We start from the raw sequence: 15,258 nt of genomic DNA, 5'->3' as shown, positions 1-15,258 counted from the left end.
GCTAAAATGGGCTTGACACAGCCTCAGGTACGATTCAACAGTGGGAGAGTGGAAGTGTACTGAGCACACAGTGCACACAAGGACACGGAGGATCTCACCTGCAGTGCAGGAAGAGGCAGCTAAGACGAGAGAGAGTGCTCCGACTATTTTTTTTTTTATAGCATCAGTGTTTCTGCAGTGGAGTAAGTGGAGAAGGACTGTTCACTCACTGAAGTGTGTTATATATCATTTTGGTTAAAGAAGAACCAGCCTTTATATCTGTCAAAGAACATTTCTGTCTTTTCACTAAGGTTAATTTGTTAATATCCAGTGCCGATCACATGATGATCTTGAGATATGATTTGTAGTTCGGTGATGTGAAGTAGATATTGAAGGCTGTTATACATTTATTAATTTGTAACCTTGTGGTTTGTTTTATCTGGATGGATTTCCTTCAATTGATACTCAGCTGATCCAAGTAAGCTACAGTCCTGTTAATACTGGATTTTGAGGCTGATGCAGATTTTAGCAGTAGATTTAAATTGATAATTGCTATAAATATAAATATAAATCTAATATCAATGACTTTTCAATCAAAAGTAGTTTTTCAACACACATAAACCAACAATTTAATAAAAAAAAATTATATTAGCAACATATTTAGCAGTATATTTTATATAAATCTAAATCCTCTTATTTGTGTTCTCTACACTGTACATAAATAATGATCCAATGTAACATGTTAGTTATTCCACCTATATCCTAAAGCCCTAAGGACAGATCTTCTCCAGTGATTGGATATAAAGTTAGAAACATATGTAATTCATCATATTTGTATAACATTTTATATTCTCTGTTACAGGAAACTGCTTATTTCTAATTAACACATTTGAATATGCATGCTGCCTTCAAAGGAAACCTGTGAGCTGGTGTTGCAGTCATGAGATTTAGCTCTAACTCTATACGACTAAATGTACAATGAATTTACTCATCATTCAATGAACTTCCATGGCCTTCGTCATTTCGTAAAAAACTTATGAACTCTGAGCTTCTCAGAAATCCTTCACAGATGAGCAGAACGGCATCAACTTACTTCACATACATGTTCACAAGTTAACTTTCTTACACTCACTTAAACATGTGTGGCATGGTGTGTAGCACGGTCGGGTCACAGCAGGAAGGTTCAGGGTTCGAACCTGCCTGTCAGCTGCAGCCCTCTTCTGTCGAGTCAGCTTGTTCCCTCGTTCCTTTATGGGTTTTCATCCGCACACGCCCGTGTTCCGATAAGACTCGGCGATCAATTGGCGTAGTACATGTGAATGTGACCGGTTATTTGTCTCCTTACATGTCGTGGTCCTGTGATAGATGTGTAACCTGTCCGGCCTCGGTGCCTCTCGCCCCAATGTCAGCTGCAGGAGAAGTCACACACCTAATTATTGTACAGTCGGCACAATTAAGCAGAAAAGCAAATGAGGTCTGTAATCCCCAGTAATCCATCGCTATAGAAACATCTGCAGTTACCCCGAGCTAACCTTTAGACGAGTGCACTGAGAGATTCAAAGATTATCTTCATATCATCGATCGCAACATTTTTTGAAAAGTGCATTCTAAAACTGGATTAGGTTTTTATTCATGAACAAGTCCCATGTGCTGCCCAGAAGCACATCCACTGCAAATATAAAAACAAAATAAAAATCCACACATGCAGCATTACATGGAATGAATAGAGTTAGAGAGAACTAAACACCCCCCCCCCTGTGCCTCTGTCTGTGATATTCCCTTTCAGCCGGAGAGTGAGCGTGTCTTATCTCTGGACACGGCCGCTCTTTACTCACCGCTTAAGCTTTGTAAAAACTAATTGAATATAGTTCACGAGGTCTCCAGCCGCCGGCTTTGATTTGCCTCAGGTCTCTTCGTCCCTTTGAGGGCGTCCGTCCATCTGGAAAACTTAAAGATGACACGGAGCCCGTTTGATATTTCTAAAGTTTATATATTTATTTTTACTGCTCCTCTTTAGTCACATGTTGAGAAATGTAAACTCCTCTTATACCAGCTTGAAGCTTCAAGTGTGGTGGGATTGTTTTTATGAACAAAAAAAGATTTTGTTTTTTGAGACCACATGCTCAATATCATGCTTGTTAATAAAAAAACTAAATTTCTGACCTTCCTATTTCCCTTCTAATTACCTTTCAATGGCCTGAAAATAGTTGTCTAGCTGTTTTGTTTCTCAGGTTTTCTCCCGTCGTAACTCGGTGCAGATACAATCAATAGATATGTTCAGCAAATGGCGTCAGAAGGAATCCGGGGCCCTCCCTCCCCGTTCCAACGTGTCCTCTGAGATTTGAAAGCTTGGCAGCGAGACGCATCCGTCTCTGTCCTCCTTCACTGTGGGCGACTGTGGAAGATTTCATGCGCCTCATAAAAATTGCGACACATTTGCAAAAAGCTCACACATGAAAAGATGATCTTTTTTCGTCATCTTCTGATATTCCCTGTGACACAAACTTGTATACGTGCATTACATGTTTTTCAGATTTCTTATCTTCTCTTCAGATGTACAGGGGGAGAAATATAAAAAAAAAAAACTTGCCTCCCGACAATCCTCACTGTATAACCGAGGGTGAAAGCTGTTTTGTCCCTTTGGAAGGGATTCATTTCCACATGAAAAGAGAAGTTCTGTCCAATCCCTTTATACATGTCCATTTAGTTTGCGGCACACAATGCCAGACCGAGGAAAGGCAATAGCCTCTACAGTGTGAAGATAATGCACTGCACATATACGGAGTGCACATCTTTTGTTGCTGCTGCTTTTTAGCAGACGTCGGACAAGACAAGGCTCCGCTCTGAACACATCAGACTCGCTGTCTGACCCCTTGGGGACAAATTCCTGCATATACGTCGGAGGAGTAAGGGAGCGTATGCATAATTTGTCTTTGGCTTTTTTTTATAATGTCTACAGGTCTCTGTGTCCCCGTGGTGTGGCCCATCTGTTTTCTCCGCTGATGCTATACATGTGTAAAACATAAGGAGGCGAGGAGAGATATGGGCTTTTATTCTTTAATGTATGCGATGCTCTGGGGCTTCGATGGTGAAGTTTCTGGTCCATGTTTTGTGTTTTTTTCTGCCACGCTCCCTGCAAGTGCAGCAAATAATATAATAAGGGTGGTTTGCTCCTGCATTTAATTTAAATGACAATTCTTGGCTTTAATGATTGAGTCCACACAAGGTGCTGCACTGCGGGATGTGTGAATCAAGCATCGTGTGTTCACACTGATAAAACCGTTTCCCTGTGAATATCTATCATCAATCTATAATTTGTCTGTGGGCCATTTGTTTGATATAAAGCAGCTCTTTCTTTCTTTCTCGTTTCCGTTGAGTCGTCACATCTCAGTTTGAAATTTCCTTCAATGCCTTTTTCTTTTTTCATCATGCAAAACCAGCTTGTTTACTGTACGCACCCTCATCATCATCACACTGTGCTGCAGCCTTTGAATCTAGATGTTGAAAGTGACCGCTCTCCAATAGAGGGCACAGTTGACTTCACGGACGATGGCTGAGTGAGTCAGAGAGGAACCGGAGAGCCTCTCTATCGCCCGAGAGGTCTCACAGCAAACAGGAAGATCTGTATCCAGGATGGGAAGTGAAGACAAGAGAGATGTAGTTTTTAGGTGAAAAAGAAAAAGCTATTTTCTTTGGTTCGAGAAAAGTGAAGGACTGCTAATCTGTCATTAACCCCCCCGGCGTACCAAACCTAAAAGAACCTTCATGTTAGAATATGTTGCTTAGTAACTAACTTCCACGTACAGTCTCTGAAAAGCCTCCAAGAATATTACAGGAGGGAGAAAAAATATAGTTTGACTGAAAGTAGAGGGACGCGGGAGGAGGAATAGCTTCAGCAGCCCCCTACAAGAATTCATCTCCTCTTTTTATGTCCTTTCTTTCTCTCGTCGCCTTTTTTCATTGCCCTTGACTGAACATTGAATGGCAGAGTTGGAGATAGATTGTTGGGCAGTTGCCTTTCATGCAGATAATGCCATTTGATGGAGGCAAGTGTTTGATGTGCTCCGGGGATAATAAAAGAATCAAGCGTCGAAGGCCAGGGCTGATTCTGCTCGGAGAAAAGCTGTCCTCAGTGATAACTTCATCACCGCATGTGGTCGGACGAGGGGTAAATTCAGGAAAGGGATTAGAAAAAAAAATGTGCCCAGTCAGAGCTGCAGTAGTTGGCCCCCTATTGAGCCAAGGGGCCTGCGGACCACAGCTCGAGGGTCTGTGATCTACCACTGGTATTGTTAGACTTTCTCTCTTCTCTCTCCCTCTGAGCCAAAACGACTCGGCCTCCAAATGCCTTTCTAGTGGGATTAGTGGGCTGTTGCTTTTGTAATTAATGAAATTCTGCTTTTTCCCCCGTCTATGCTCTAAATGCTATCATTTGAAGCCTATCAGATAGAGTCCTGGGTATGGTTTTTCTTCAATCACAAAGCTAATTCAAAGTAAAATGTGGTGTTGGTCTAACACCGGGATGAGGAAGGAAGAAAAAAAGGGCCCTCGAGGCAAAATGTACTTGTGTAGCTGGAGTTTTCACTCTTGATGAAATTCTCAAGATCACCAAGCAAACCCACAACAGCCTGATGTTACTTTGATGAGAGACAAGCGGACAAAACCTCGAAATAAAAGCAAAGCCTCAGACGAACATTCCTTAAAGGTCCGGATTGATCAAACTTAAATTGGGGCGTATTCATTGCATATCCACCCCTGCTGCCTGTGATCAATTCCACTACAGGCGGTGCACGGAGCAACACAATAACCAACAACAATGTGAATCAAGCTTGTATTGTTGCTGCCAGTCTCCAGCATGCATTCTCATCTGAACTCCAAGTGGTTTGGGCCTTTTTTCTTGTTTGTCAAACAGCTTAATTAACAGCTCCAGTAACCCTTCGCTGCTATGTGTTCTGTGAGAAATAACACGTTCGTCTGCACAAGTCTGCCTTTCCCGTTTCCTTCCCCTTTGTCAGACTGAAGGTGAGAAACTGGAGATTTTTTTTTTTTTCCATTTTTTTTTTTTTTCTCGGGGAGAGTTGGCCAATTATGTGGCGGCGTGCGCAACCATGAGTAATCTTAGATAAACAGCTTCTGAATAGAAAAGGAGGAGAGGGGAGAAGGAGGGAGACAGAGGATGCTGTGGCTCACACATCATCCACATCTATACCCGGTGGCCAATTTGTATTTATCCAATGCGTAATGGGCTAAAAAAAAAAACTTGTGTTTATTAAGTAGATGGCACCAAACTGGTGGAGTTAGAACATCCTGGGAGGTGACGCCTGTTTTCCTGGACTCCTGGATACCTGGACTCCGGATTGCGTGCCTGGAGGTCACAGTTGACCCTGGTTCTTTATTTACGACCTGCAGCAGCAACACCCGGCTCTGATAGGCAGACCAGAGGCGAGGCTGAGGGAAGCAAGGAAGCAAGGAAGGAAGCGGCGGGATGCGCAGTTCATCAGCTGACAAGTGCAGATCGGACAAAAGAGCAGCAGCTGCAGAAGAAGAAGAGCCTCCGCATCCGCTACGAGTGACTTCTCTCTGTCTCTCTGCAGGAAGATCCAAACCCACCTCGGCAATCAGCACTTGACAACTGTAGCCTCTCGGTTGGAAGTACAGGCTGATCCGAGGGAAGGAGGGAAGGAGGGGGGGTAGGACCTGAGCAGTGGAGGAGACACGTATCTCTTCACACGGAGCTGGCAGCTGCAGCTCTCCGGGTTTGCTCCTGCACCGCCGATCCGAGCCGAGCCTCATCACCCAAAACCCGGCGGGATTCAACCACGCAACCCGACACTCCATCGTGCAAACTGTGTCATATCTGCACACGCAAAAAAAATTGTGCAGAATAAAGACGCCAGGACGCACGACGCGCTTTGCCACGCAAGTTTTGGACTAAACCCGCAAGCGCCGCTGGAAGTTTACGCGCCGCTGCCTCGGACACGGATCCTCACGCAGGTCAGTGCACGGTTCCTATTTGTGTTATTGTGTCACCGAGGCTGTGAATGCACGTCTGCGTAATTTAAGACAAATGGCTGGATCCGTGTGATCCTGGTAAGATAACGGTTTTTCTAATTTGCTCCGTACGCTCGGTTGCGATGTCCCCGAGTCCTCATGTCGAGATCCCGGGTTCCCTCAGTCCCAGCTCCCGCTTCCCCAGCTCCAGCATCTGGGATTCATCACCATTCAAAACATGTGCATCTTTTAAAAAAAAAAAATTCCAATTCAAATGTTGTCTTTTCTAAACATGGGGGGTGCTTGCATGTAGTGCCAGGCTGTAAAACTCAACCTCATGTGCTTTTCCTTTTTTAGAAAGTGTCATTTATTAGAGCTAAAAACAGATTTTTGCAGGACTTGGTTCTTTTTAAATGTCAAAAGAAAGGTTTTTTTGGTCGCTGCTATTTGTGGATTTTCAATCTATCTAAAAAAAAAAAAAAAAAAGTCGAGAGGACAATAAGAAGTTAATCTTCACCCCAGTGTCCTCAGCAGGACCTCTGACCAGCAGCTGACTCCCAGGGAGGACCAGGCTCAGATGGAAAAGTGAATTTATCTGCACGTAAAATGTCATATAAAAGCTTGAAAGCCTCAGTGTGAATCACCTGCAGAGATGTAGCAAGCTCCATTCACTAGTAATTCAAGTGCAGAGGAGTTCAGACACACACACACACACACAACCACACACACACGCACACACACACACTGAGGTTCCAGCCCCAGGTGCAGGAGGTGGAGGAACTTCATCAGAGTCTTTGAGTGAATTTGAAAGAGGCCTCCAGGAAGGCTGTGTTTGTTACGGGGGATTCAAAGGTTCTCGGATGCTTCTGCAGATGCTGCAACTTTCTGGGCTTGTATATTTCCTGCAGTGTAGGATGGGAGCGCCTTGGCCCACCCCCGGGCGGCAGATTGTGTAATTTGTGGTCTAAATGTTTGTTCTCTAAGGATCCAAGGGGGCCGTGGGCAGTTGGTTTAGACATCAGGTGGGTTCATCTCCCTCTCGGCCGTGTCACAGCTACATACACAACCCTGTGTGACCCGTGTCGGTGCTCGGCTTGAGCCAGCGAGAAAAGGATTGGATTTGGCCGTGGCACGGAACAGGGCTAAAACACAATCTGCAAACACTTGCATCCGAGTCTCCCGATAGGACCAGAGAGGACACGGTATCTCTGTCCGGCTCAATTGATTTATGGCTATTGTCCTGAGTGCTGTTGAGGAACTGCAGCCGCCGAGGCCATTTTCTAGTTCCTATACTCTTCCTGTGACAAGGACTGGAAGAGTAGAGTAAGAAAGATGCTCAGCAGATCTCCACCCCCAGCTCCACACACACACACACACACACACAGCCACACACACAGATACACACACCTCCCTCAAATCACAACATCTATTTCTATTTTCATAGTGTTTGAGGTTTGTTATAGGTGTGAAGTGGCAAGTGATCGATACTCTCATCTCAATCTTTAGCCTTTGGCTGTGTCCGGGGCCACATAAGAACAGGAGCACAAAAAACAACACAAAGGGCTCCACAGCTCCAGAGAAACAGTCCGTCTTGCTTGTGCCGGCCTGTAAAAGCATTACAGTGACACTTATTGGGTGATATTGAACATGTGGTTTTTCTAATGGGACACGAGGACAAGAGTGCAGTTTGCATTATCTTCCTTTTTATGTTTCCGAGGAGCTGATGATAATTCGAGTGGACTGTCCTGAATGAGACCAGGATCCCGATCCAGCGGGTGTGTTGTGTTTTCCACGCTGCAGGAACCACACCTGGAGTGAGACAGGGCCCCGGTGGATGAGCCGTCCACACATTTTTTTGCCGCAGCTCTGTGCACACGCATGAATTAAAACCTCTTGACTTCTCCCCGTGCCACAATGAAGCCGTGAGACAGTTAGGCGTTCTGCTGTGACCCCTTACCGCCGCTTTTAGCCCGTTGCCCCGGCGTCAGACTCCATCGCCCTCTAATCCTGCTCATCAAAGCAAGCGGCCACAATATCTGATGCAGCCGAGAGCGTGAAATTCTCGAGGTTATTTCTTTTTTTTTTATACTACGCCTGCGACTCACAATCGTCTAATTAATTCGGAGATATTAGAAAAGCTGTGTACACCACACTGCCACTCCTGGTTCCCGTCCTTAAGTAATTTCCCCTTTCATTATTCCTGTGGAGAGTTTAATATTCTGCGTGATGAGAACTGCCTCCTTTAGGGATGATGTCGGCGTGGAAGCTGGCCCTAAACACTTTTATAGATTGTTAGGGGACAATCAAGATGACTCCTCTCCCTCAGTATGAGAATTACTGCTCTCAGATCTCACAGATATGGCGGAGAGAGAGAGACGATGCACCCATGTAATATCTCACGTTATTGCTTGTGGATGACGACAGCAGCTGAGAAGACGACCTTATGAATTACAACAATTGATATGGCAAACATCATGGCCGAGTCGCCTGTTCCAACACGTCGGAGCAAACATGCGAAGGTTAATTCAGCCTGACAAACTACCCACAGTTCCCTGAGCTCGGCGGATCGCTTCCATGTCATATTTGCTTTGCATAATTACTGCCCTCTAATCTGTTACTATTAACACACACAGCCTGCCTGCCCGGCTATTGTCGGGCCCGCGCTCCCTTTCACCTGCTTTCTCTCTCACTAGAATCCCACAGGAATGGCCAGACATCGTGATAAATAGTTCCCGCGGAAGGAGAGCACGCCGTGAAGTGTTTAGGGTCTTTTTAAGAAATGTAAAGAAACCAGGAAGGGGGGTGAGGGGTTTGGAAGCGCGTCTTGGCTTTTAAAGGACCTCGGGTCAGGGGATTATTTGCTGCAGCAATGTGATACTTACACACAACTTTACCCTCATGGCAAAAGGAAACATGTTTTATCCCTGCAAGTTGCCAATTATTGCTGAAAGTCCCCCTCGGATGTTTTTGGGGGGGAGGGGAAGGAGGGAGGAGATTGCATGTTCTTGAAATGTGCTTAGTGTAGGAATATTTAGTGACAGGGCTTGATGCATTACCACTGTGGTCCTTAACTACATTGTATGCTGCCTGAGAGAGCAAGAGACGGGGGGGGGGGAAAGAAACACCAGAGAAAAAAAAAAACATGGTATGGATGTGAGCTCTCTCAGACTGCACGTGCTTAATGCTGTGTCTGGAGCTCTAATGGTGTTTTTCTACCAAATCTCCTTATATAACAGAGGAGGTATATTTATCTTGTCTTTTATTAAATTAGAAATGCGGATGCCTCAAAAGAGTCTGAGTAACACCTAGCAGCAATTTTACATTAGGCTACAAATGGATTTACATAGTATTTTCCATCTGGAATATCTACTCGGTATAATGTGATACCTGTCATTGCATTGTGAAGGCTAAGGAGAGAGGTGATCTCCAGGGAGAAGCTTACCGTATACCTGCTTCGAGTTGTACCTGACCTCATGAGTTGTGCACAACATAAACCTGCATCTCACTCTGAGCTAACGTGCAGATATGCTGGCTGGCTGATGTACATGCGTAGGAGTTCATGGACCAAACAGCCCAGGCCGGTAATTGTTTATAATTACGTGGAGACTGTTGTTTAGCTGTGTATGAGGGTTGCTTTTAAAAAAAAAAAAAAAAAAAAGCCACCGTTCAAACATGGCGGCTCTTGGGTTTGTTTCAAATATTTACCACGGCCCTGTGGCCAGAGCAGGCTGAGATGAAAGCCGCCTGCGATCAGCCACAGGATGCTGTCCTGCTGGTCCAGGCTCCGGGAGCAGCGGCGCTTCACACTGTTGTAACCTACAGATTAACATTTATGGCCCAGCGTGCACCGGTGGACTTTCTGGGTCAGGACCAAGTGGGCAAGATTGAGGAGTGGGCCTGACTGTGGAACGGTACATCTCTCCGCTGAGCTCCGGGCTGAGGGCTGCTGGGCAGAGCCGAGGAAGAAATGTGCTTGCTTGTGTCATAGGGAGAATAAAATAGAAATGCATTGTGCTCTCTGCTTGGGAAAATTGCCTTGAGTGAAAAACCTGCGCAGTGTCTCGGCTCAGGCCTTCCAGAATAACAGTCATTATATATAAAGTCAGGAAATGTTACATATTTAAAAGACATTATGGCAATTTCTATCTGGTGCTAGCTACCACACGTGACCAGATTTACCCTATAAATCATCATTAGTCTATTGTGTAGGTAACACTCAAATACTGAAGGGGCAATTACATTTCTGTTGCCTTTATGGTTCCTTTACTTTGCCAAATTCCTGCAGACGGAGTTCTGCTCCTTTTTCCATATTCGCACAAAGCACTATTAGCCCAGTAGGAGGTTTCCCAGAATAGCGTCGAGCTGCCAAGAGCCTCAGGTTGGGTCTTTTGTGGCCCTCGGACAGCCCAGTGGGAAGTTGGGCGTCAGCTATGCTTGTTGATGGAGCTTCTTGACGGCCTCAATAATTCATTTGATGCAACCTCTGTGGTGCAGAAAGCTGCAGGTCTGACGGGTGACGGCGACGGGGACAAGGCGGAGGGGCCGGCTCATGCGGAAAAGCCGAGCAGCAACACTTCCCTCTGTCTTGTTTATTTTCAGCTGGACGGGAAAAAAAGAAAAGAGAAGGAGAAAATATTGAATATCAGAGCGTTGAGGAGTGTAAATCCGGCGCCTCGGAGTCAGGGTGACGGTATACAGGTCAGCAATCTTTGACTTCCAGTGGAGAGAGCGCTGTGCATCCTGAAGTTGGCCACTCGCTGCAGGGCAGACTCTCCAAGTTTCTCCCCTGGAAGTCAGAGAAAACCCAGTGCCATGTTGGTGGATTCTCAGATTGATGTTTCTTTAATAAGGCTTGCAGTCTCTCAGTATTCTGATCGTGTGCCATCATGACCTACATACTCCTTTTAAAACGCTGACAACTGGGGAAAAAAAATAAAAAAACACACGGTTTCCTTATGCATTGTGTGGTTTGTGTGACGCCGCATGCCTCGAGATAAAAACTCGCTCCTTTAGATTATTCTCTCTTAAGTGGAAAATAGTTCTTTCTCTTCTATTTTCATTTTATTTAAGCAAGTATTTTGATTCCTTTTGCACAAGTCATGTAGACGCGCAGCCGGTGCAGGAGCAGGTCAGACTCAGCGTCTGGTCAGATTTGATATTGCATCGGTATTGCACTCCAGCTGTAGCATTGAAGCTTCCCCTCCCCTGATACCCTTCGGTTTTCTGCCACTATTGTATGATTGCTGTGTTTTCCATCTCCCCGGGTACATGCAAAAAATAGGTAGGGTTAATTTGTCACCCAGTTGCGTGAGATGCATTTAAATCGCACCCAATGTCAGCACTTTAGATATTTCTCTGCATTAGAATTTTTATCTAGTAGCCAGGTTTGTATGCTCCCTGCATTTCAAATGTAGCTTGAGTAATGACTCCCAGCCACTCTCTCAATGCTCTGTTGATGGGTTACAGTTGTGCTACAAAAACGTCTCCAGATGCCTCGATTAGAGCAACAAGCGGGAATGATATTGGATTTGAGAAACTTGTGATTTAAGAGCATAGTGTTTTTTATGTAAATAATAAACACTATACCTGCAATACGCCTCTCTTCCAGGTTCAGTGGAGGTCTCAAAGCCATTTTCTTTTGTTTACCAGATACTTCTGTGGACAGATATGATGTGAATTTCATTCTTTCAATCATCCCCTCACCGGGTTGTGACTGCTCTCCAGCTTCATTACCATGCAGCCGCGGTATCACCTCAATTTAATTTATTTCCGTAACAATAGGTCTGTCGTGGATTTGGCTGTAAATTGCCACAGGTCTGTGCGGTGGATTTTATTTTTTGCACGCCGTGGAGTCAATTCATTCTGAGTAAGCATCGGATGACGATTGCTGACGCCGTCTTTCTGGATTCTCAATTAAACACATTGAACGTCAGTGCTTCCTTCCATCCCCCAGACCCCGTTGTGAAATAATATCCCAGTGATATCAATATGGGAGAACTGCAAAATGTGACCCTTTGAATTAAGACCGTCTGGTGTAATTGGGTGTATGATATGGAAGGCAGCACCTATTTTGATAAGAGCTGGGCTCAATACCAGTAGCCTTGGATACAGATAAACGCTGGAGACTGTGTGTGAATGCACTGAATAACCTGCTATTACCATCGGAGATAGAGGCAGATACTGCTGAAGGAAACATTATAGAAAATCCTGCTTATTTTATATTCCGGTTGCCCACACCTAACAATTACATTTTAAAAAATGAATTTGGCTGCGCTTGCGGTTTTTCCCCACTAAGGATTCAATGAATATATAACTCGTACTGTCAGTGGTGAAGGGTTATTTTGGGGGATTTGTAAACATCCCCCCTTCAGCTTATTATGTTGCATTCTGGCTCTGGCAGATGTCTTTTTTTATTATTATTTAATTCACACTGACAAAATAAGGGGGAACAATAAAATGGTAAGGATGAGACGTTGACCGCTGTGATTTACCACTGACGGACAAGAAAAGTGAAAAAACAATAAATCGAAACAAATAAAAAACACTGAGCACAGCGAAGCTCTTTGGTGATTTGCTTTTCACAGTCGCATTAGCTTTGTTTGTCTTCAGAATGTGCTGAAACTACGAGGGATAAAGGCTCCCAGCTTAGTGTGAGTGGAATAATCTGAAGTGGCTGTATCAGAGATTTTTTCCATCACTTTACTCCGCTGGTGAATATTCTGCATCATGCACTGAGACAAGAGACTTAGTGTGGTGCAGGATTTCATCATCTTCCCTCAGAGTCTCGCTGAGTTAAGTAAGCTCATCCGTCACTAAGTTCACCATGGATGTAGCTGCCAGTGGAATTTAATTGCTGGTAAATGCTGTCATGATTTTGTTTGCTCTATTTCCCCCAGTTGCTCACTTTCTAGGTCTTTATCTGACACTTTCTTAATGATTCATGATTGCACATATGCTAGAATTTGACTAATACCCCAAAAATCTCTCCATGGGACTATTTTACTTAACAGTGAGGGACTCGGTGGAGCACATACCACAATCAAGGCCAGACAGTCCACTTAAATTCAATCAAGTCGCACCAAATTGCACACAATCAAAGCTACCACTCCCCAAATTTTTTTGTCATCAACATCCAGTAATTATTCCCTTGAGAAACTGCTGGAAATTCTTTCAAAATCTTGATTAAAAAGTCCTAAACTTGAATCTTAGACAGACAAGTTGTCTACAAACCTATTTTTGTCCTCGTAAAAATAATGAATAAATAGGAAAACCGTGCTAAAAGAGGAGATGATGCATAAAGCTTATTTAATGGGATTATTTTGTCACATGCATTTTCCCTGAGACCAAGAACAAAGTTCCCTGGGCCTTGTCAAAATTACCAAAACATATTTTGCTCATTTTTGACACAAACATCAACCTACGCACTGGGACTGGAACCCTCCCTGGTGCAAAAATAAATTATCTAAGGCTAGAATGGCATTCTGTAGAATTTACACACACTGTCTGCCTTTCCCATCAATATCCATGAGTTACCTCCTGGGAAATTGGTGAAAATGTCAAATAAAACCCCATCATGTCATGCAATGTTAAAGAAAGGCGATCCTGGATGTTGTCCTCATCCAACCCCCAATCCAACAGGGTCTTTCTTGGCCTATGTCCAATCCTTCAGCCAAGTTTCAAGGAAATACAGACACTAGCTGTTTCGTAATCCTGCAAACAAACAAACATAACGTCCTTGGTATTTAACCAGCTAGGGAAACTTCGCAGTAGCTGATCAGATCCCCTTAAAACTCACACATGGAAAGATCAGCTTAACATAAAACTGATCATCTTGACTGGGATTGTTGTTCACGTTCAGGTAACAGTTCCCCGGCTCCATGTTGCAGTCAGGGATTTAGTCTCTGAGCCTCGATGAGGAGCGTTACACAATCTGGTTCAGATGGCATCCAGAATTCACGGAGCCTGGGCAACGTGCTACAGACAAACACTTGTGTGTCTCTAAAATCACTGGTGTCGGGGGGGAAACAGGCAGCATCTGATGGAACACTGCACTGGTTCTCCCTCTCCCCCTTCTCACAGGGCCGGGAGGCACAAATAAAAAGAAGAACTGAGGAGAAACTGAAGGAGGAGAGGGAGAGAGGAGCGTCAAGGAGGAAAGGGAGGGAGAGAGAGAGAGAGAGAGAGAGAGAGAGAGAGAGAGACTCGACAAGATGAATTATGCAAAGCTGTCAGAGGCGGCTATTGTTGGAGGTGCTGGCTGTGTTAAAGGGAGCCAGGCCTGATCTCCACCGGCTCCATCAACCACTCTCACCACTCCCCATGGCTGAGCGCCGTGTGATCTGTGCTCCGGCAAATGGCCAACAACAAGATGAGAAGGGGGCGGGGGGGTAGAGGGGACCCGGCCCTGGCCACTTGGTGACAGGTGGATTGTCTTGGAGGGACACGCCGGCGTCGACAAGCAACGCTCTTTATTACCGTTATTTACAGAGGTCACAGACGGGGAGATCTGAGCTGATATGTACAGCAGCCCCTGCGGAAATATAATTACCGAACAAAGGCTCCGGGAGTTGCCATTTCAGCATTCTGGTCAGCGGTGGCTTCTCCTGTTTTGCAGAAATGCTTTGTCTGCTGAAGTCAGGGGAGTGTGCCAACTCAGTCTAAGCCGGAGAATTTGTTTATTCAATTAGTTTTAAACACACACAACTCCTTATCAGTTCCGAGACATCTTAGGAGGGCGCTGGGATCATTTCACTTCAGCTGATAACTTCAAATATGATGAATCCTTTGGTCAAAATGTCAGAAAATATGTTTTTAAAAAACACATCTTGTTGCCAAAAGTTAAGATTCAAATATATTATGTCGCAAATGTGTTGATCATCTTCAAGGTCGATCAACAAGATTAATGTAAAATGAACAGATTACCCGATGCTAAACTTCTATTACTCAGCTGCTAAACAATTTTTTTGTTTCCTAAATGATTTAATGAGCTCTCCTCACCTGTTAAAAGTGGGCGGGGCTCTGGTGAGAAAAAATTGTCATACTTGTCCTTGCACCAATCAGGATTTAGCATCTTATACCCTAGATAGCTGCAGTGGCTCTTTTAGCATTGTGTTGGAAATGCTAGGTTTTAGCTCTTAGCCCACCTTCAATAAACCACATCTGCCCTGATTGGCCAGTTGACCCATTATAGCGATCGAGTTTGCATCAGAAATGTTCCCCCCCTTCACCCAAGGCTTTCTGATCAGCTGTAGACTTCTCTGTATAGTAATGAGATCCTCGGTGGACCTG

Source organism: Limanda limanda, chromosome 10 (genome assembly GCF_963576545.1).
Source record: "Limanda limanda chromosome 10, fLimLim1.1, whole genome shotgun sequence".
NCBI lineage: Eukaryota > Metazoa > Chordata > Actinopteri > Pleuronectiformes > Pleuronectidae > Limanda > Limanda limanda.
Note: the sequence above shows the minus strand (reverse complement) of the source record.